The 23,904-nt window shown below is 40.5% G+C and overlaps 1 protein-coding gene across 13 annotated transcripts in view; it reads right to left on the reverse strand.

The window, feature by feature from the left end:
• Positions 1–23,904, reverse strand: part of HIVEP2 (human immunodeficiency virus type I enhancer binding protein 2) — a 222,470-nt gene that overhangs the window by 180,036 nt on the left and 18,530 nt on the right. Inside the window, exon 1 of one of the 13 annotated variants that reach the window (XM_010851455.1) lies at positions 12,667–14,592. The exons of 11 other annotated variants lie outside the window; for them this stretch is intronic. The gene's annotated coding sequence lies outside the window, so the exon portion shown is untranslated. Of the gene's footprint in view, positions 1–4,683; positions 5,273–12,666; positions 14,593–23,904 lie in introns of those variants that run through there. One more of the 13 variants, XM_010851452.1, reaches the window with a different exon arrangement.

Consider the following 23,904-nt stretch of genomic DNA (forward strand, 5'->3'; position numbering starts at 1 on the left):
GCAGCCATCTATGGGGTCGCACAGAGTCGGACATGACTGAAGCGACTTAGCAGCAGCAGCAGCAGCTAGTATATGGAGCCCATGTTTCTGCCTAGCACATAATATGCATTTTCTTAAATAGTATGCATGCTACCATATCTATTTTAATAGATGTGTCATGCTCCAAGGAAACCATTATGATATATCAAAGGCTGATTAGCCATATAAAATATGATGTGGCATTAACTATATAAAGAAACATCTTCAAAATGGTATATTCAGATTTCTATCTATATACAGAAATCTATCTGAATATTTCTGAAGACTTTAAAATATGTTGTGCTCATGTGGCATTGGTATAGTGTACACTGGTTGATGATTCAAAATATTTTAGTATCTATCTACATATACGAACATTTATAATCTGAGAAACCCATATGCTCAAGACAATTTAAACATGAACAGGGCAGAGGAAAGAGCCAACAATATGAAGACTGAGCTAGGGAATGAATTACTTACCAAGCATGTAGAATAAGACTTCACATACCAAACGTTTTTGAGTTTGGGGGTTTTTTTAGTATATATCTAAAAGGTTAAAAGTACTTTCAGCCAAAAAACTTTCATTGATCATTGTCATGAACACGGATCACCCAGAAAAACTATGCATTTATTTATATAGATTTACTAGAGTTATTATCATAAGTATAGATTACTATAGCAAATGTCTCTTTATACTTATAGCTACACACACACACACACACACACAGACACACATGGAGCCTCTCCTGTAAGACCACGAATACATTATCTGGAAATGTTGTACCAGATGGAACGAGCATGGTCTCAACCCTGGTAGAACTCAGATTCTAAGAAGAAAGATCAACAAATAGTTACTATAAACTGGGGTAACTCAGTAACGCCTTTTAAGCTACCGAGATGCATGCATTCGCTTACTCCTTCACTCTGGCTTCCCCACTGGCCTACATTCTGTTTGCCTTTTTAGATCTTCTGTCTGATTTCTATAGCTTGTCTATTTCCTTCTTCACTTTCAGGCTGTCAGCTATCACTTCTGTAATCAACGTGCCATCCTCTACTGGTGACACTCTTCTCCTTCCATCTAATGTACAGCTCCTAATCATTTCTAGAGGACTGGATCATCGAGCCGGTAAAAACTGAGACTAAAATAAGGACAAACAAGCCCCGAGTGATGGCTTAATAAGTGTTTCATATCATTGTGGCTTGATGAAATTATGGTGTTCTTTCAGATGTGATATTTCTATTATCTCACTAACCCAGGCAGACATTTGAGAAGACAGTTAAAACAAATGTTCTACCCACAAAATTTCCCACCTTTTCTCCCATGCCCTTCTAAAAAAACCACAAAAACATTAAAAGCCCTCAAGAGAGAGGGGACATATGTATACCTGTGGTTGATTCATGTTGATGTATGACAGAAACCAATATAGTATTGTAAAGCAATTATCCTCCAATTACAAATAAATTTTTTAAAAACATTAAAAATCCCACATTTTTGCTTAAAAGAAATACACCTGCTGTCAGAAAAAGGTTTCTTTAAGTAGAGTACTTGGAAACGGTATTATAACACACAGACTATGTTTCCCAAAGAGTGGTCCTCAGATCACCTGCGTCAAAGTTACCTGATTTGCTTCTTAAAATGCAGATTTCCTATACTCCTCCTCAGATGTACTGAATCATATTTTTAGAGCCTAAGACCTTGAACTTTTTAAAAGCACCTTAGGAGCCTGTTGAGCATGATAAAACTTGAAAGCACCAATCTAAATAATCAAAGAGTGTTTACTGAAGATGTCAGGCTGAGCCCCAAAGACTCAAGTCTTATTTCACTATCAGCTTATAACATTTACTGAGTGCCACCCTCTGCCAAACACTGGATAAAATTAAGTTCAAAAAGTTTGAAAAATAAAGTTTAAAGGCTGTCCCTGCCCCGGAAGCTTCCATTGTAACCAGGAAGACAAAACAGACAAATGAAAACGCTTTAAAACAGGCACATGAAGCATTCAGAGGGGGAGAATGGGGGCGATGCTGCAGTCCCCTGTACGGTGGGCAAAAAGACACTGAAAGGAGCCAAGTTCAGGACTGAGCAAAGTATCGCTGAACTCGTAACGGAAGACTCCCAAGACAAGCCAGAATCAAAAAGGAGAGCTTTTCAAACGCAAATCTCTGAAGAGGTGTGGAGGTTGCCAGAGGGCATTTAAGATCAAGAAGAAAATGCCTATTATCATATCTCCTGCTGCCATAGACAGAAAGAGAAATGCCTGTATGCAGGGTTATTAAAAAACCTCAGACATTGTTTGGCAAAACCTTAAAGAGGCACTGTTATGCCCAGTTTACAGATGAGAAAACTAAGAATCAGCCAAGGCTCTTTCCAGAGCTGGTCCTTTCCTTCCATCAGCAATTCTCTGCCCCGCCTGACACCACCCCAAGTACAAAAGTCATTAATTCATTATGTCCTTCAAAACAGCAAGCCAGTCAACACATTATATCTCTCCCTCCCTCCATTTCAAAAAGCCAGCCAAAAAAATGTGTGTGCGCCTGTGTGCGTATGGCCATAAATGAGCATACATGTATGCACAAGTGTGTGTGTGACTAATTTAACTAACCACTCATTTTTCTTAATAGTCATTATATTTTGGCATCCTCAAAGATACTCCAGCAGCACTAGCATTTATGACAAATTATACTGAAAATAAAGTCTCTTTGATTTGTGATCAAAATAACCACCCCAAATCACCATACTGGGTCAGTGATACACATCTTTCCACTGGCTATATTCTCCAATATGACAACCACAGGTGACTGTTTAACATTAACATTAACAGTAAATAAAATTAAACACTCAGTCCCTCAGGTACTCCAAAGCCACACAGAGTTAGTAGCTACCCTATGGTCGGTGCGGATACAGGGCTTTTCCATCATTGCAGAGTTCAATTGGATACAACTGTCCTAGGGAACCAAGCCTCCCAAAAATATAACTACACATCTCAATATAAACAACAACTGTCATTTACCTCTATGTCTAAACCTATGATGACACCAGTGATCAAATGTGTTCCCTTCCACTAAGCCTGTCTAAGTCCCTTGAGTAGAAACACACAGCTTCCTCCTCAGACATCTCAACTCCTTTTGCTCATCACACTTCTCTTTTCATGGCTGTTTTCATCACAACCTGATAGTTATATGCACACCATCCTCCCTACAGCAAGCCCCTCCAGACCAATGGTTGTCATGTGAGCACTCTCACTACCTAATTCAGTAACAGTTCCATAAATACAAGGTATATTCTTAATTAAAAGATTACTAGGTAGAATATCGGCTCCCCAGGTAGTTCAGTGGTAAATAACCCGCCTGCCAATGCAAGAGCCCTGAGTTCCATCCCTGGGTCGAGAAGAGCCCCCTGGAGAAGGAAATGGCAACCCGCTCCAGTGTTCCTGCCTGGGAAATCCTATGAACAGAGGAACCTGGCAGGCTATAGTCTATGGAGTCACAGAGAGCCAGACACAACTCAGCAAATAAACAAGGTAGAACATGATACTGATGGAAACATCCAGAGAATAACGATATAGATATGAAAGGAAGAAAGAAAGAAGTCCAAAGCACAGTAAGGTTTTGTAATCACTACCAAGAGGTAACTGCTTAGATGGAAACGCTGCTTGTGCCACATATTTAGAAGGAGAAGAATGAGATTCTTTTAGGAGTAGGTCCAAAAATGTCCTTCGCTGACATACATCAGAGGAGGACTGGGCTATCTGACACCTACCCTATGACAGTGTCATCAGTCAGCATACAGAGACTGGCCCCAAGCCCTGTGCTGGGGCACAAAGCCAGTGCTCCTGGTGATCAGTGGGAATCAGACGGTTAGCTCAGGAGAAGCTTCTTCAGGAAAGTTTGTATCACTCTGATTCTCATTCATGCAATTACAACGTCCTCAAACACTCAAGCCTTGGGATTCACATGAGGACCCCTTCTTTCACTCTGAGAACTTTCTCTGGACCAGTGAAGGCAAATTTCCTTCATGGTATCATTTGGATAGTTTCAAAGTATACAGCGTATGAACAATATTAGCAGACGAGATGGTTGGATGGCATGACAATGGACCTGAGTTTGAGCAAGCTCCAGGAGATGGTGAAGGACAGGGAAGAACGGCGTGCTGCAGTCCAGGGGTCGCAGAGTCAGACACGACTAAGCAACCGAAAACAACAACAGATGAAAAACAGCATCTGATATTTTTGAAAACTCTGTTGGCAAAGGGGAAACCCATGTATCAGGGCACACTGGATACGTCTATGAAGACAGAAAAATTACAAAGGAAGAGAAAAGTCACTCCATTTGTACTGCAGCACTCAGGGCTTTATTTGGCCAACTTGAATGCAGCTTCCCTTTCTTCAGTAAGCTCAGGGACACTTTCCCACAAGCCATGGAAGCTAGGGTACCCTCAAGGCCACCTTAGGCCCGAGGAAAGGTAACTTCACAGGAAATGAAAGTAGGCAGAAGGGGGAGAGCATGAGTGATGACAGTCGAAGAGATTTGAGATAAGCGCTGGAAGGGGGCGCTGAGGTGGCCTGTAGAGGAAACGAAACTTCAAACCCGCGGAGACACATCATTTTCCACAAGAAAGTCACCCACTCTTGCCCCAACCTCACCTTCAACCCTGGCCCCACTGCTCACCATGATGGCCTTTCTTCATTGTTCACGTTTTAGGTGGATGAAAAGGGCCAACCAAAAAAAAAAAAACTCCGCGTCTAATGCTTGACTAATCAAATCACCAGCGGCAAGTTGCTCCTCTGCAAACACCTTTCCTGTCACAGCATCCCCCAAACTTGGTCAAACTGGGGCCCTGAAACACGACCAGGCTCTCAGCTTAGAAACTAAGACACTGGGGAGGTGCTTAGACTCTGTGATCACAGCACAGGCAACGGAGCAAGATGGCACAGCCCCCTGCATTAGAATCCGGGGTCACTGCGTATCCGTGTATAACCCTGGGCAAGCTATTTACCTTCTCGGTGCCTCCATTTCCTCAGCTGTCAACTAACAATGATCACCACATGCCAACCAATTTGATATCCGCCAAATTCTCGGTCATTTCAACATATTTGAAACATTTCACGATTTCAACATTTCTGAAACCTGACTGTAGTCTTACTTATCATTAAGAGCATATTTCAATTAACTGGAGGCTCTGTTGTTCTTTCTTCAGTTCAGTTCAGTTCAGTCGCTCAGTCGTGTCCGACTCTTTGCGACCCCATGAATCGCAGCACGCCAGGCCTCCCTGTCCATTACCAACTCCCGGAGTTAACTCAGACTCACGTCCATCGAGTCAGTGATGCCATCCAGCCATCTCATTCCCTGACGTCCCCTTCTCCTCCTGCCCCCAATCCCTCCCAGCATCAGAGTCTTTTCCAATGAGTCAACTCTTCCAATCAGGTGGCCAAAGTACTGGAGTTTCAGCTTTAGCCTCATTCCCTCCAAAGAAATCCCAGGGCTGATCTCCTTCAGAAGGGACTGGTTGGATCTCCTTGCAGTCCAAGGGACTCTCAAGAGTCTTCTCCAACACCACAGTTCAAAAGCATCAATTCTTCGGCGTTCAGCCTTCTTCACAGTCCAACTCTCACATCCATACATGACCACAGGAAAAACCACAGCCTTGACTAGATGGACCTTTGTTGGCAAAGTAATGTCTCTGCTTTTCAATATGCTATCTAGGTTGGTCATAACTTTCCTTCCAAGGAGTAAGTGTCTTTTAATTTCATGGCTGCAGTCACCATCTGCAGTGATTTGGGAGCCCCCCAAAATAAAGTCTGACACTGTTTCCACTGTTTCCCCATCTATTTCCCATGAAGTGATGGGACCAGATGCCATGATCTTCGTTTTCTGAATGTTGAGCTTTAAGCCAACTTTTTCACTCTCCACTTTCACTTTCATCAAGAGGCTTTTGAGTTCCTCTTCACTTTCTACCCATGTTCTTTCTTACAGGTACATTAAATGCCATCTTACAAGTAATGGCACCTTAATGTCTATGAAGTACTGTAGAACCTAATTCATAGAGTTTTGGTAAAGTTTCAATCCTTAAATGTGGTTCGAGTATTGAGAATAGTGCTTGGTCTTCAGTAAGGTGTACAATTATTATTAGTTATGATTATTAAATTCATGACTCTAGAAATGGATGCAGTCATAAGATAAAATCCTATTATTAACCAAAACTATGTGTTAGAACGATGGTTAATGCAGAGGTGTTGGAAGGGATGGTGAAATACCTCATTAAAATCTGATTTATCCCCAGCCCTTGGCTTCCCAGGTGGCTCGTGGTAAAGAATTCGCCTGCCAATGCAGGAGATGCAGGAGGTGCAAGTTCAATGCCTAGGTCAGGCAAATCCCCTGGAGGAAGAAATGGCAACCCACTCTAGTATGCTTGCCAGGAAAATCCCATGGACAGAGGAACCTGGTGGGCTAGAGTCCACGGGGTTGCAAAGACTCGGACACAACTGAGCGACTGAACAGGCAGGCACTTGGCACTGTGCCTGGCACATAGTAAGTTCTCTCGATAAGTATTAATAGCTGTTGACTAAAGCAACTGAAAGTACAACCCAGCCTTATTCATGCCACAAGACTCCCTGAAACACACAAAACATCCAATACACTTTATAGGAAGGGAAACAGCTAGGTGCATGGCTCTTCAATGCTATGTTATTATAACAGATCCCTACTTCTTAAAGGCTGGGGACATTTTTCCAAATCAAGATTTTGTGCAGATTTTGTCCCCAATAATTCTCTCCCAGATTTTCTCAACTGTCCACAAATATAAATCCTAAACCCCATCTGTCAAGGCGCACCTTAAATTTCATTTTTCTAAGACGCTTTCCCCATCGTATCCCCCGTTCTTTCTATTCCCACCCTCACATCACCTCAGCTACCGTATTCACTTTACTTGGACCTCACTGGACAGAATAATACGACCTGTACCAAAATATTATGTAAGAAAGGGCACTCTGTCTTGATGGTCACTGGCTTACCTATAGGGTCTTACATGGGGTCCCTACGTTCGTATCTGAATTGCTACCCCTCCCCCCCAAAAAAGATGTTGAAGCTCGAACCCCAGGATCTCAGAATGCAACCATATTTGGAAACAGAGTTGTTACAGATATAATTAGTTAAGATGAGTTGATAATGGAGTAGAGTGGGACCCTAATCCAGTATGACTAGTGGTCTTATGAGAAGATGCCATTTGAAGACACAGAGGCACTGAGAGAAGATCATGTGAGTGATGCATCTAACCAGCCAAGGACCCACAAGAACAGGAGGCCTGGACCAGAAGCTAGGAGAGAGGCATGGACCAGATTCTTCCTCTTGGACCTCAGAAGGAACCAATCCTGTTCACACTTTGACTTCAGACTTCTAACATGCAGAGCTGTGAGAAAATAAATCCCTGCTATTTTCAGGCACCTAGTTTGTGCCACTTCACTAACATTCAGGAAACTAACATCTCTCCTCATTTAAGAGGCTGTGACACTGGGGTCTCTTCACTGCTGTCTTTCTACTTTGACCAGCCCTTTCTAATCTTCTCTGTGGGTTTGTCCTCTGGTCTCAGGTCTTTAAAAGTTGGCGTTTCTCAGGGGGTGGTCCCAGGACTTGTTTTCTTACTAAATGTCCTCCTTTATATCCTCTCATCTACCCCAATTCAATTACAGTCTACCTGCTGATGGCTCCCAAATTTCTGTCTCCTATCCTCTCCTTTGTATCTACATATTCAACTGGCTACTTACAAGTCCACTTAGATAACTCAAAGCCATTTTAAACTCAACGAATCCCAAAACTAAAGTCATGGCTCCCTCAAACCAGGCTCTTCTCATGCCAATGGATGGCAACTCTGCTCCTTCAGGCGCAAGGGCCTCACACAGGATTCATTCTTGTCTATTTCCCCTCCTTCATTCTCCATATCCAAACTACCATCAGATCTATTTCTCCCCAGGGAAATTTCTCAAATCTCCCCACTTGTCCCCATTCTCCATCTTCATCATTCCACTGTAGTACATTAATCCAGTGTAACAACACACTCCCTAGATTTCTGCAATAGCCTGTTAACTAGTTCCAGGTCCATTCATGGTGTCCTCCAGTTTGTTCTGCAGCAGACTGAGTAATATTCATAAAGCAAATCTGACCCTTTCATCTTCGTGCTCAAACACCCTCTAAGGCTTTCCATTCCATTCATCTTAGGATAAAGACCAATATCTTAAACTAAGGCTCTGCATACAATGGCCCCACCAACTCTCCCAGTTTCACCTGCCCTGCTCTTGAAGGTGCTCCAGCCATGGCAGTGCTTCATTGATTCTGAGGGGACCCTTGGTCCCAGCCATCACAGGGCCAACGTGCAAGCAGCTCCCTCTACCTGCTGGTGATGGTTCAGTCGCTAAGTCATGTCCGACTCTTCCGACCCCATGGACTGTAGCCCACCGAGGCTCCTCTCTCCATAGGACTTTCTAGGCAAGAATACTGGAGAGGGTTGCCATTTCCTTCTCCAGGGTCTTCCAGACCCAGGAATCGAACCTGAGTCTCTTACATTGCAGGCGGACTCCTGCACTGCAGGCGGATTCTTCACCGAATGAGCTACAACCCGTGAACTTCCTTCACTTAGTAAATGTCTCCTCATCAGTCACTCTGGGCTCAACACACCCCACCTTCAGAAGATCATTCCTTGACTTTGCCCAAAAGACAAAGCTGCCCCATTCTCCTCTCTCCTCACACCTTACTCATCTACAGCGTAGCACTTAAGCATAGTATATAATTATAGATCCATATGAATACTGGATTAATATGGATGGGTGTCCCCCACAAAGGTTGAAACCATGCCTTTCTTATTCCTGCTGTACTTCCAGCTCTTAGAACACTGTCTGGCATATAACAGACACTCAAAAATATTGGCTAAATAACAAACAGTAAACAAACATGATATATGTGTTGAAATAAGCTACTGTATTTTAATTGTCTAACATATATTAATGCAAATTCTTTCTTCATATACAGTGTTTTTTAATTTTCTAAAACTTCTATTCTAACATAGTGGACATACAAAAATATGGGCAATAGTTTAGGTAAACTAGATTTCAAACATATTTCTTCTAATATCAGAGAAGGCAATGGCACCCCACTTCAGTACTCTTGGCTTGGAAAATCCCATGGACGGAGGAGCCTGGTGGGCTGCAGTCCATGGGGTCGCTAAGAGTCGGACACAACTGAGCGACTTCACTTTCACTTTTCACTTTCATGCACTGGAGAAGGAAATGGCAACCCACTCCAGTGTTCTAATATGCTATTGTTAACACTTAGGCTGCCATAAACAATGATTAATATATGTCACTAAAAATTTCACCTCTAATTAGCTGTTAACTTCTTTCGTATGCTTATTCTAATTGTCCACATATGAGTAAGTGAAAGTAACGGTTCTGTCTGTGAAATACTCTAAGTTTTGCCACCAATTTCTTTCTTCTCCAGGATTATTGACCTATTTTATATGAAAAATAAAATATGCTTAATAATAGAAAAATAAAGTGCTGATGTTACATTGCCAAAATGAGTGACTTATCACTCCAGCCCTATTAAAACATTTTCCTCAAAATTTCCTGAGTGCATGCCTTGATGTGGTGCTGAGAAGGGACAGCAAATGCCAGCTGAAATGGCTTCCATGTAACAGTCACCCACAGCAGATGGCAACAAGTATGAATGCATGTGAACTCCAAACTGACAAATTTCACTCTTGTTAACAGTGATGATAAAAGAGAATGTAACATATCTTTTCTAAACGATGGGGAAATGTTAGTAATTCAGATTTTACTTCATTTAGTGGGAGTCTTAGATACAATTTCTAGTGATATGTGTACCCAACAGCAGCCTCAAACCTTGCCCACGACTGTACAAAGGACAATGCTAAGCAATATCCCCCAAATAATCATATCTGCACATCAAATAAATTCTGTTTCTCAAACAGCTTCATGCACATTCTGAAAACCATACTATTCTTCTATAATTTTAGCAAGAACACTGATAGTACTGAAATGAAACTACCACAATAGTCTCTCTCCTCCCCTTTTCAATACCTTCTTCTTTCAACCCCCTCTGCCCTCCTCTTCACCTTCCTATTTATTTCTTCTCTTAAGCAAACTCAGAATTAAAACTGCAACAGTACTGAGAGTTTTCACAGATGCAAATCCTACTTCCCACTAGCTACATCCTCCTGGGTCTTACCCTACCTGATCCTCTTATCTTTGGATTCAGTTTTGAATTTAGATGCTACTTAAAAAACAAACTACTAAAGCATTAAGAGAGTCAATGCCTCCCGACTATAGCATTTGGGCATTCTGCATTGCCTTTCAACTCTGCAGGCCTATAGCTGTTTCAGAATCGTCTCCTCAAGATTCATGCCCATGAGGTCATGCCCAGCTGACCTCTTTGGAACATGATACCATGAAGCACAGCTGTAAAAATAGAACACTCTATAAGAAGTCCTTATTCACCAATAAACACAATGTTCCTTCAATTTTAGAGAACTAACACCTTCTTATATTGTAAGTATGGGGGAAATAAATGAATGAAAGAGCCTTAACCTACAAAAATGTTTTTTCCCACGACCAAGCGATGTAAAAACAAACTGACACATACAGGTTGCAGTAATTTTGAAAACGATGACGGCATAAGAGCAGTTTAACTGAGACAGCCTGAAGTCTCAGATTAAGTCATTCCTACCATGATTTAAAAATATATATATAAATATCTGTAGTTAACACATTCATGTGTTTCTTCAGGGTATATAATTCCTTACATACTATTTTACTTTTAAGTCATACAATTTAGATTGCTTTATTTTTAAAACATGTTCTTCTGCTTTGATTGAAATGTCTTTGTTAACTCCAAGTCACTGATCTATCCCAAATTCTACCTAGTTTAATGACATTTTCATTCACTCACACTGGATTTCTTAATTCTAGTGTATTTGCAATATTTAAAAAAAATTTAAGTCTATAAAAACACAAGCAAAAAGAACTCTCAAAAATTATAAAGTAAATCAGCTCAACTCTTTTTTTTTCATGACGAAAGATCTAAATAAAGTAAATAAAAGGAAAAGTAGAAAAATAATAGTATTAAATGCACTTTGTGTGAAATATATAAACATCCTCTATCCTCTTCCTGATGACAGTGCTTTGATTCACCCATATCAGAGCTTTATGTTTTAAGAGTTGATTCATAATTGTGCTTTAAAAAATCAAAAAGTGAATCTTTCTAGAGTCTCATCGGTGAGGTCAGGGATGTACTTTATTAGTGGCAGCTCAAATCAGGAACTGTCTACAAATATCTCCTAAGTAAATCTAGGTCCACAGTAATCTCACAATCTCACATACAGGTCTTTTTTTTTAAGTCACACTGCTCTTAATAAAACACATGTTATAATGCAGTTTATAGGACGGATAAGTTTATTACTCTTCTATTCAAAGACCCAAATTTATAAATTTCCTCTTATTTGCCTTCTATGAATAACTCCATGTTCAAACCTATTAAGTTTTAGAAAATAAAACACAATATCCATCATCTGTGTGAGGACAGTAAAGGTACATTTTAAAATATTGATAATCAGATTTAGTGTAAAAAACAATACCTTGCCATAGTCCTCACTCTGTTCCTTTCATATTTTAGAATGACTATTCTTAAGATTAATAACTTATCGATAAATGTATGCCAGGTCCACACTGGTCAGTAATGTTAAAGAGGAAAGAATCTTGGTCCTCAGTGGAGGCAGAAATGTCTGAAGGAATTATCTATTCACAGATGAAATCACAGGAGTTAAAAAACCCGTGCATGCTAAGTCGCTTCAGTCGTGTCCAACTCTTTGCGACCCCATTGACTGTAGCCCGCCAAGGCGCCTCTGTCCGTGGGATTCACCAGGCAAGAATACTGGAGTGGGCTGCCATGCCCTCCTGCAGACAAAAAAAAAACCCTCTACGTGTTCTTTATTCTAGATAAAAATCAGAGACCTTTCAAACACATTTTTATATCTTTAAACATAAACTTTTAAAAAGTATTCTATAGTAGGAGATTAAGTTTCATTCTGTGAAACTATTCTGTTCACTGTAAAGACACAGTAGGCAAATTTTCTGTTGGGTCCTGCAAATGCTTTCCTTTCACACTCATTTCATCTCCAAAAGTAAGAATGATAGACCATTTTGCATAACTGCTACATAAGGTCAGAGAACTACAGCTAAAAAGAAAGTCACAAACATAAGAATAATGTCCCTTCTGTCACATTCTGCTACTTATTTGTCACATCGTTATCTTGGTATCTCCAGAGTCCTGACTTCCAAAGCTCAGGGCACTCGGAGCTGGCCTGAGGCCAGGGGCTCACAGCACCACCACTTCCCGGGGAGTTCCAGTCTTGCACGACCCAGATAGCATGATCACGTTTTGGATTACCACCACTAACAAACTGAGACACACCGCCCCCCTGCCGCCCCAAGACCCAACACCAGAAGGAGAACTCATTTGGCTATTCCCCAACTACCAAGAAACAAATTCCCAAGTACATCTTAAACTTCCAAGACTTTACCAGACAGATTATTGTTTGAAATAATGAAAGAATAAACTTCCCTTAGAAAAAGAAAAGAAACTTACCACTAACAGGAAGAAAGACTTTTTAGTCAGATTGACTAACCTAAATAAAAGTAATTATCAATCTATCCTTTTCAGTAATTCATTCATTCATTCACCCATGTATCCAGCAAATTGTGCAACGAGCCACAGTAAGGAAGCAGGAGGGGTAGTCATGATAAAGGGGTGTGTCTGAGGTTTGAATTCAGACTGTCTGCTAAACAGAAGCTCCAAAGCACACCACTTTGTGACCTTGGACAAGATATTTAATCTCTCTGTCCTTCAGTTTTATCGCCTATAAAATGATGAGACTAAAAGCCCTGCCTAACTAAAAGAGATAAAGATATATAGAAATAGATTAAATTAATTAATACATAGAAAAGTGCCTAGAAAAGTGCCTGGCATTCAATATTTTTATTTTTTAGTTACCAATACGAACTAAAAACATGATTAGATTCTAAAGTTAGAATGATAAACAGGCTCTATTGCCCTCTCCCAGCTGAAGATGACAATGGAGTGGGGCCATGAATTAACTATGAGCTTGTGGTTTATCCTAATTTGAAAACATTAGAGAAAAAAAGATTGTAAAACTTCTTTTGGTAATTCAAGGATTTAATCCTCTTTAAGTCAGAAACTTCTGTGTCTAATTTAAATGTCTCCCCTACACTCACCAATACTAGGGGCTTAAATAGTCATTCACACTACAGAGCAAATGACAGACAAAAATAAACACCAGCCATCTCGTAGTTATTAAATCACTTTTGAGTTTTTATCTTCCTTTGAGTGTCCACAGCCTTTGGTACTGACACTCTCTCTCTCTTTGGGGAAAGCCTGGCTCCTACAATGAGATTTTTCTGGTTGCTCTCCTGTATCTCTGGTCCATATTTTCATGGCCTGGCTCAGCTTACCATGTTTTACATGGTCTCCCAATTGTCCTTTAAACTCCAGCCACACTAAACTATTTGGGATTCCCCACACTCCCCCATGCATTCTCAAACCCTCCCCATACTGTTCTAGTGACCTACTGACCCCCGGAAGAGCAGCTGAGAGAATAGTCCCTGCACCCCTGCCCCAAGGACAGCTTAGGGCTCCTTCTAGACTTTATCACCCTCTACTTCCTTCTATTTTTACATTCATTCCACAATATCCTCATCCTTAGATTATAAGTCAGTTCCCTCAGAGATCAGGATGTCTTTGAGGGTATCAGTGTAAGCTTTCAGTTATTATTTGATAATATTGTAAATAACATTAAATAAACAAGGAAATAAGTAGACTTTTTAAAATTTCCTCCTGTAGACCAAGTACTTTACATATATTAATTCACTTAATCTTAGAACAACATTTGAAATCCATTTTAGGAATTATCCTTGTTGTACAGGTGAGGAAAACTGAGGCTAAGAAACGTGAGGCAACTTGCCCAAAGTCATACAAACAGAAAGTCACTGAGGCAACATTCAAACCCAGACAGCCCAGCTCTGAAACCCCCACTCCTGGTCATGCTCTATACTGCCTCTTTTCCAGCCATAAATCTGATTAAGCAACAGAACCGGCTCTCAACAAAAATGATGCAATTTACATCCCTGGAGAGCTTTAAATATAGATTGTTTTTGTTAAGACCAACTTGCTTCTGGAGGCAAAGGAAGGATGAGATGACCACAGCCTGTTCCTCCCACTATGATGTACCTTCTTCCATTATTTTATATACTCATTCATACTCTGCCAGAGAACAAAGAAACACCTTTTAATATAAACTCTGCCCAATATCTAACATACTGAGTATTATCAATAAATCAATACTCATGAATAATTGCATCATTGATAATAGGTACAAATAATTAAAAGTTAATAGTTGGGACATCTCTGGCAGTACAGTGATAGAGACTCTGCACTTCCAATGCAGCAGGCACAGGTTCGATGCCTGGTCAGGGAACTAAGATCTTACATGTCATGTGGTGTGGCCAAAAAATAATAATAACAATAATAAATAAAACTACACAAAGAGCTACTTTCAAAACAATAAAAAACAACAGAAAGCTGAGTTTAAAAAAAAACACAAATCAAAAAATAGCTGAGACTATAAAGAAAAGAATAAAATACAGAGATGATACTACCTATTATATTTCCCATTATGTGAGCTTCAATTTCCACATTCTATCAGAAATTTTACTTAGCTCAACCCCACCAGGAGGTTATATTGAACACCTTGGAGAAGACATTTTTTTTAATATTCTAGTTGAGATACTTTATTGGATGGAATCCAGTCTGTTTTTCATTCTCTGCACCTCAGACAGACAGGGAAACTAAAATTCACCATCAAGCCAATGCTTTCAGGATTAAAATATCTAAATTTCCAAATCCTGTAGTCAAGTCACTCATTTTGTCATAAATATTTATTAAGCACCAAGATCAGCTACATAATTTGCAAAGCCCAATGCAAAACAAAACTACAAGGTTCCTTGTTCAAAAAGTAAGAATTTTAAGACAACAGAGTGTTAAACTAAGCCGGGGGCCTGGGGACTGCACAGATCACATGCCTACGTACAAAGTTGGTCCTCTGGAGCCCATAGAGTCTATGCTGGGCACCATCCTAGGCACTGAAAGTAAAGCCATGGGCTTCTAATCCACAATTCCCATTTCCAGAAAGGTTCAAACCCAACATCAAAGATCCTATTATGCAATGAATGGTCAAAGAGAAATTATGTTTAAGAGCTCAGAGAATCTTTGGATCTCAAACTGGTATGTAGCGCCTTAGCGTTAAGTGCTAATAGTGAGTGATAGTCACTCAGTTGTGTCCAACTCTTTGCGGACCCCCACGGACTGCTCTGTCCACGGAATTCTCCAGGCAAGTATACTGGAGTGGGTTGCTATTTCCTTTTCCATAAGGGCTAATAAAAATGGTCCAAATTCAAGTGGACTGATCTTTTGCTTCACTAAATGTCTTCTTTTGTAAATCAATAGTCAATAAGCATTTTAAAAAAAATGATTCTCCTTAGATGGAAAAGGAAAGCTGCAAATGATTAGAACAGTAAACAAAGCACGCAGGAAGACAGTATTGCTTAAACATCATGCTTCTTTCAACGTTTTTCAACTTCCTAAATGCCTATTGTGCATCTACTCTATGTTTTTAATTCATTGAAAGAAAATCAAATACTGTCTCATATTTGCTGAATTCAAACCACTGAATAAAAAGAGGACTCTGAAATTATGACCCAGGGACAGGAGACAGTGTCTAAAACATGACAGGTAGAGATAGCATCTTAGTATCTTCACTGGGCACCCATGCCTTGGGCATCTGCCCTGACTGGGGCACTGCTCTAGGCCTTGAGGAAATCAGCGGGGACAAGACAAACTCTGCCCTGGCTGGTGAAACTCACTGGGCAAAGCATACAGTACAAAACCAATTATTTTAAAAATACTTTTCAAGCTATTTCAAATCATGATTCTGAGATATAATGGATCGCATTTAGTCTAGGATATTCCTCCAAGAAGCACAACCTTCTCAGCTGAGAAACAATTTATTCTTCTACCCACCCTACTCAGAATTATAGTTTTCGTTACTATACAGACACAAAATTCTTCTGCCACAAAAAAAGTAGAATGTATCCCCCAAAGTATATCTATTTATAACTCCTATATGAATCAAGTTTTACATCTGTATCAGAATCACAGATGACGTGTTGATTTGATGTGTTGATATAAAAATTCAGATTCTATGTACAGTCCATATGAATTCTTCACACAGTGGTTTTTAGAAAACAGCAGGCTAACCTCTGTGTTGTTACAGGATTTAATTAATGTGTCTAAGGTTCCGACTTAGCACCTCCAATGAGATGCTGAATAAAAACTGAGGATTATTTTTAATACAGATCTGGAGTAATTGATCCTTATATTAATAGTGCTAAATAAATACATTCATAATACCAGTGCTGTAAATGGCCAAGCTGGGTTTTAAAGCTGTTAAATCTTATTATAAAGTAAATAAGCATGGTGAAGGGAACCCAACTATATTGTGGCCACAAAAGTTTGAGACTAATTTCCAGTTTAACAGTTGTCTTTGTTATATCAAAATTTTCTTCTGTGTAATTTTATTATTGGGGAGAGAAGGGAAAAAGAATCATATAAAAAAACCAATCTTGCATTAATGTATTGCTTTTCAGTTTTACAAGACACTTTCTCTCACACCATCTCGTTTGCCCCTTGAATCCATTTAGTTATTGAGAGTAAATTTTAATGGAGTCCACTCTCTTTGGCATAATACTGAACAGTCACAAGTTCTCTGTTCTTAACTTCTAACTTTATTTCCTTTACAGAGTCATTGAAAATATCTGTACAAATATTTTTGCACATCTCACCACCAAATAAGAGTGCTATGAAAACAACTTGAATGAGGTTCACATGGTAAAAAGACAGGGTATTTATGTTATATTCCGTCAAAGCAACAAGCTATCTAAAAAAGATATAATGTTGCAATCTACCGCTCTTCTTCCAAGGGTACTCAAATACTCTGCCGTTTCCTTATTGCATAAATCAGCTGAAAGCATCCCAAGGGAAATGACATTGTACTATATACACATCTAATGACCCCATGGGGACTTCTTTTACAGGAAAATATTCAGGCAATAATTATAAAAGCATAGGTCAGTCATTAGCCTTGTGAGTCAGTTTAACTTAAACATGTTAACAGTGTATGTCCCCATTTAGAGTGATTTTCTACGTTTACTGTGAACTACTAAATCATATTTTCATCTGTTAAATCCTTTCTCTGTCAAGTCTTTGATATAAGAAACCTAAGCAGACCTCCCAGTGAACTCTGGCATTTTGGCTGTAGAGCCAAAAGAACAATCTTCCATTACAAAGCCTATTCATGAGTCAAGCAGAGAAGTAATCTCAATGACTACCCGGCTGATATTACCCTTCTTTATCATGCTCATTAGTATATAAAACACATTTAAATTCATGTTACTAAATAACAGACTATTAATACTAAACATAGATTCTAAAGTGTAACTTGAAAGATCATTAATGCAAAGTAAAACACGTGCTATTTAAAAAGTTGGATTTGCTTGGATTCAACTTTTTAAACTGAAGAAAAACAGTGGGGGGGGGGTTCGGGGAGGGGAACAAGCATCTATAATTTGAGCATTGTAAACCCAGGGACACAGTACTGTTTCCAAATTCACAAGATGATAAGCATTTTTTCAAACAAGATTTCACTACCTACAAAACAACGATTAAAATCTTGAATACTGAGTTGTCTTGTAAGGACAGGATGCTCGTGCTTTGCACTGAACAGTCACATCTTTGCTTCCACAACAAAGTAAACAGGTGACAGTTAGAAGGAGGGTGAAAGGAGAGGTTTCCTGTAGGGCTTCGTGAAAAGAGAGTTGGTACAGTCTGTCAAGCGATGAACAAGTCGGCTCAGGCCCTCTGCAGCCAGCATTATTCAGCACTCTGCGCCGCAAGGCTTCGGGTCGGTGGGTCCACAGGGCTTCTCTGTGATGCAAGCGCCGTGATCTCCCCAAGGCCAGTGATGCCCGACCTCCCCGCCCTTCTAGCACAACGGAGTCCCCCGGCAGGCTCCTCAGAGGGAGCCTTGGCAAAAGTCAGTGTCTTCTCAGGGCGCCCCAGAAACTAGGTCTGGGCCGGCGCGGCGGGAGCACGAGCCCCACTTTTCTCTGGGCAGGAAGGGGGGAGGCTGAGAGCATTTCCTGTTGTGCAGCTGAAGCCGGCGGAGACGTCACGGCATTCACCCTCCCTCGGCTGTCAGCGACCCGGGGCCCAAGGTTCAGCCCCTTCCCGGGCGAGTGGCCCGGGGCTCCCCGGCGCTGGAAGGACCCCCGATTCCGGGGGTCGCCGCGAGGATCCGCTCTTCCGCTTGCCCGGGTCAGCCTGGCCGGCCCGGCCGCCGCTCCTACTTCGGCTTCTTCCCCGGGGTGAGGGGAAAGGCCTGGATTTCCAGGTGTCAGAGGAAGCACTTTCCTAGGGCAAGTTTCTTTGCTTAATTTTTAACGTAATTTCACCCAAGATGACTCTTTTTCTCCCCTAGGATTATTTTTAAACAATCAAAAGTGAAAAAGCATTTCAGTCTTGTTGAGATTATGCTTTCTCCTTTGCCATCTCCTGTCGGTGGACTCCTTAGCTGTCAGATATAAGAGGAAAAAGGACATTTCTCTCCAGCATAGCTCCAGTAAGGACAAAGGGGGCAAGAAGACACTCCTTAGACGTTTCTAAAAGCCTATTCTATACATTTTCATTATTAAAACACCCACTGCACAACATTAAAGTCATTTTACTTATTTGGTCCTAATTTAACATATCTCAAATGTTTAATATTTTAAAAACTCAGAGTCTCTTAGGAATCAGTCTTGTACATATCCAGTTTAATGGCACTGGATTTTGGCCAGAATGTTTTAAAATTTAAATTACCCATTCATATAAAAATAACGGTGATTTTTTTAAAGTTTCCTTTATTTTAAATTTCCAGCCTTCCATTTAGTTAAGAAACCATAAACCAGACTATAACCATGTGTAATTCTAGAGAAGCAGTGGCTTAAGGTTAATAAGGGTTAAAAATGAGACCATAACGTACTGTATAATCATTTTTTAAATAAAAACTAAATGAGCTTAAGAAATTATAGATTCTGTTCTTCTCCTGGTGAATCAAAGTTCCAGATGTTACATTGTGCCGCTGTCTCTAACACTGAACTAAGCAGTGGCTCACAAAAAGACATGAAATTTACATATTTAGGGCTTTACATGGGCTTTGGGTGACAGTGACATGTCAACATAGGTTCGTTGATTGTAACAAATGTACCACTCTATGCAAGATTTTAACAGTGGAAGAGGCTTACTAGGGGTGGGGATGGGAGGTGGGGAGGGGGAAGAGGTAGGTAGAAGCCAAGGGGATATGTGGACATCTCTCTTCCAGTCAATTTTGATGTGAACATAAAAGTGCTCTTAAAAAATAAAGTCTGCTTTTAACTCTAGGTTGCTAAAAGAATCATGATATTTAAAATATGCAGTGCATTGTAACCTATGGATTCACAAGTAAATGCACCTGAAGAATTATAAAGAAATCATCATCTTGAAGCTTTGAAGAAGTTCATCATTCAGGTCTACCTCTCCTTGATAAAGAAGTTACTTTGGGGTGTGGTGGGGGGGTAGCACTGTGTAGCTGGCTCCAGGATCTTAGTTCTCAGATCACAAACTGAACATAAGCCCAAGGCACTGAGAGCCCGGAGTCTAACCACTGCATGCCAGGGGAACTCCCAGAAGTTACTTTTTTTTTTTTAATTTACTAATTTTTAAATTTTTTTCTTTTTGTTTTACATTTTAAACATATATAAAAGACTTCACAATCGGGTAAATACTTCTTGTCCTCTCCCAGCATTTACTACCTAAGGGCAGTATTTAAGGTAACCTTGGCTTCCACTCCAAGTGATCCAAAGCCCCTGAGAACCTCTGTTGTTTTTTTCCTAAACTTCTGAATAACACAATGGGATATTTTATCATGTAATAACATGAAACTAGCATAGTTTGTTAAGGTTAACATTTGTGCTCAGTCCTATCTGACTAGCCCGCCAGGCTCCTCTGTCCATGGGATTTTCCGGGCAAGAATACTGGAGTGGCTACTACTACTTCCTCCAGGAGAAATTCCTGACCCAGGCATCGAACCCACATCTCTCAAGTCTCCTGAGTCGACAGGTGGATTCTTTATCACTGAACCACCTGGGAAGGCAGGCGTTATTAACATTTACTTCACATATATCCCTGTCCCCATCTTATCAAGAAATCAGCTCAGAAAACACAGGACTAACATACATGTGTGAACCTCAAATGGACTCCTTCCAATCTGTTTGAAAAAAAACAGCACCCTTCCCATCCCATACTCCTAACTCCAGACTAAAACAACCCCTTCTGTACTACATACGATGCTCTGGGCTAGCTTAGCAGCCACACCTCTGCAGTACAAGTGTTGGGAAGGGCCTGGGAAATAATCCCATCCTACCACTTTATTCACTTAGTCTGAACACAGCAACTTTTAAACAACTTCCCTGGGCTTCCCAAGTTCTGTCAAAGGATTCTTGATTGTAAAAGTGATTCCGAATGTGTTCAATTCTAGGAAATGCTGCTGTGATTGTCTGTCTCCTGGGTGATTCTTGTGTTTTTGATTAGAACATACTTTTACTTATTCCTTCAAATCATCTGTCGGTGGTATATAATTAACACTCCACAAGCTGCAAATGACTGCCCAAATACTGTCTAAGCTTACTGAAGATTTTATTCAAAGTTCATGCTCTCTGGTTTATATTTAATTGCTGATGATGGCACTTGGAGAGAACAAAAGAAGGATGACTAAAAACTATTCTGTTTTATAATCCTAATTACAGAATAGAGGAAATCAGTATTACTGTAAATTAGTATATATGCAGAGTACATCATGAGAAATGCTGGGCTGGAAGAAGCACAAGCTGGAATCAAGATTGCTGGGAGAAATATCAATAACCTCAGATATGCAGATGACACTACCCTTATGGCAGAAAATGAAGAGGAACTAAAGATCCTCTTGATGAAAGTGAAAGAGGAGAGTGAAAAAGTAGGCTTAAAGCTCAACATTCAGAAAACTAAGATCATGGCATCTGGTCCTGTCACTTCATGGCAAATAGATGGGGAAACAGTGGAAACAGTGTCAGACTTTACTTTTTTGGGCTCCAAAATCACTGCAGATGGTGATTGCAGCCATGAAATTAAAAGACGCTTACTCCTTGGAAGAAAAGTTATGACCAACCTAGACAGCATATTCAAAAGCAGAGATATTACTTTGCCAACAAAGGTCCGTCTAGTCAAGGCTATGGTTTTTCCAGTGGTCGTGTATGGATGTGAGAGTCGGACTGTGAAGAAAGCTGAGCACCGAAGAATTAATGCTTTTGAACTGTGATGTTGGAGAAGACTCTTGGGAGCCCCTTGGATTGCAAGGAGATCCAACCAGCCCATCCTAAAGGAGATCAGTCCTAGATGTTCATTGGAAGGACTGATGCTGAAGCTGAAAGTCCAATACTTTGGCCACCTCATGCGAAGAGTTGACTCATTGGAAAAGACTCTAATGCTGGGAGGGATGGGGGCAGGAGGAGAAGGGGAAGACAGAGGATGAGATGGCATCACTGACTTGATGGACATGAGTTTGAGTGAACTCTGGGAGTTGGTGATGGACAGGGAGGCCTGGCATGCTGTGATTCATGGGGTTGCAAAGAGTCCGACACTACTGAGTGACTGAACTGAACTGAACTGATAATATGAAGACCAGTATGAGAGCAGAAACATAAGTCAACTTGTGAATAAACATAATTGAAAATATAAATCATCATAATAAACTATGAATTCTTCAGGTTCCTGGTGCTATATTCAAATGCATCTCTTTTATATTATGAAAGAGAACAAGTAAACTGTGAGGATGAAAGGATGTTTTGCAGGATAGCCTATTTTAGACTTTCTCTTTAACAAGTGCTGGAAAAAAATTTAAATGCTCCAATTTTGTGCTTTGAAGTATGTTATCAGAGTGCATGATTCCAACTTAATAAAACGTATTATCACTTCATTCAACAGAAAGAATAGAGACTTGAATTTCCCCAAGTTATTCTTTTAAAGACTCATTATTTTATTCAGGATTGGTTTCCCTTAGACGCTCAGTGACAATATGAGAGTCGTAGTGAGTTACGGTAGTAATTATCTGGGTCTCCATGTTTCTGAGATCCCAATTCACTACCACAAGAGGCTCCGCATTCTCTTAAGACTCTGACTAGTCTTTGATGTAACTTGACTGTGAGAGACTGGTGTGCCTCACAAGCTGGCATCTCTAAAAATACTCAAGCCTCCTAAGTTTGTATTCTTCTCTCATAATATCCAATATTGAGTCTTTCTTCTGAAATGAGCATCTGCCAGTCATTTGCTGTGTTTCCAGAAAACCGGCTCCTAAGAAATGCCGTGACCAGATCATCAGGACACTCTTCCTTCTCTGGTCATGTCCTATTTCATGACACACTGTTGGGCTGCATGGTTCCTCCAAAGCCAGAACTTTCCCAGGTCACAGTCCAGCTCAGAATGAAGTACCTAAGTATAGTTCAATAGGGATGACAGACAGCTCACCGAGTGAATGGGAAACTACAGGAATAAATGGAGAACTGCATTTACACACACACACATACACACGTGCAAATATGAATAAACTTTTCATGAAAAAACCTACCTACTTCCATGCTTCACAGTCTGGTTCCAGTCAAACCGTTTTTCTATTTCCACTTTTCCAAGTCCCATGATTTATTTTTCTTACAAACCACTTCCCAAATTATAAACTTCTTTTTATCAAATGGTCCTCAGCACAAATGATGAGTGTCTTGATCTCTCGGAGGCTGGATCACCATACAAAGGGCAACTGCACCTGTCACTGAGGCAGGCCCTGACCTCCAGGTGCTTCATTCTCTCTAGACCAGCGGTCCCTAAAACTTTGGCCCCAGGGCTGGATGGTTTTAGGATGACTCAAGTGCATTACATTTATTGTGCACTTTATTTCTATTATTATTCCCTGGGGCCTCCCTGGTGACTCAGACAGTAAAAAACCTGCCTGCAATGCAGGAGACAGGGGTTTGATCCCTGGGTCAGGAATATCCCCTGGAGAAGGAAATGGCAACCCACTCCAGTGTTCTTGCTTAGAGAGCTCCATGGACCGAGGAGCCTTGCAGGCTACAGTCCATGGGGTCGAAAAGAGTCGGACACTACTTAGCAACTAACACACACATTTCTATTATTATTACATCAGCTCCACCTCTGATCATCAGGCATTAGATCCCAGACCTTATTGCATTAGGGACCCCTGCTCTAGACGACCACAAGAGGAAGCATTGTCACCTCATACCCTTTAGGCTCTGGGTAAAAGTCAGTGTCTTCTTCCAATGGAAACATATTTATGTATAGCACTCAAGTGCTTAAGAACACCCCCTCCTTTTCCACCCTCTGTCTATATTTAATATTTCAGAATTGGCCCTCAATAAAGTCTAAATAATAGCAAGTGCCCCCATGGCCTACCATCAAGCGTTTTATTGAGACATCAGCGTTCCCACATGCACTAAAGTGAGATTAAAAATTAATGAGCTGCACAAATTATTTTATTACGATACGGTATTTTTTATTCTCTCCTAGTTCTTCACAACGTCCTGTGTACTTCTCCAGAGACTAAAAGTGCGCTTAGAGTTAAATCTAAAATAGGCT

Source organism: Bison bison, unplaced genomic scaffold, assembly GCF_000754665.1.
Source record: "Bison bison bison isolate TAMUID 2011002044 unplaced genomic scaffold, Bison_UMD1.0 scf7180017864303, whole genome shotgun sequence".
Classification (NCBI taxonomy): domain Eukaryota; kingdom Metazoa; phylum Chordata; class Mammalia; order Artiodactyla; family Bovidae; genus Bison; species Bison bison.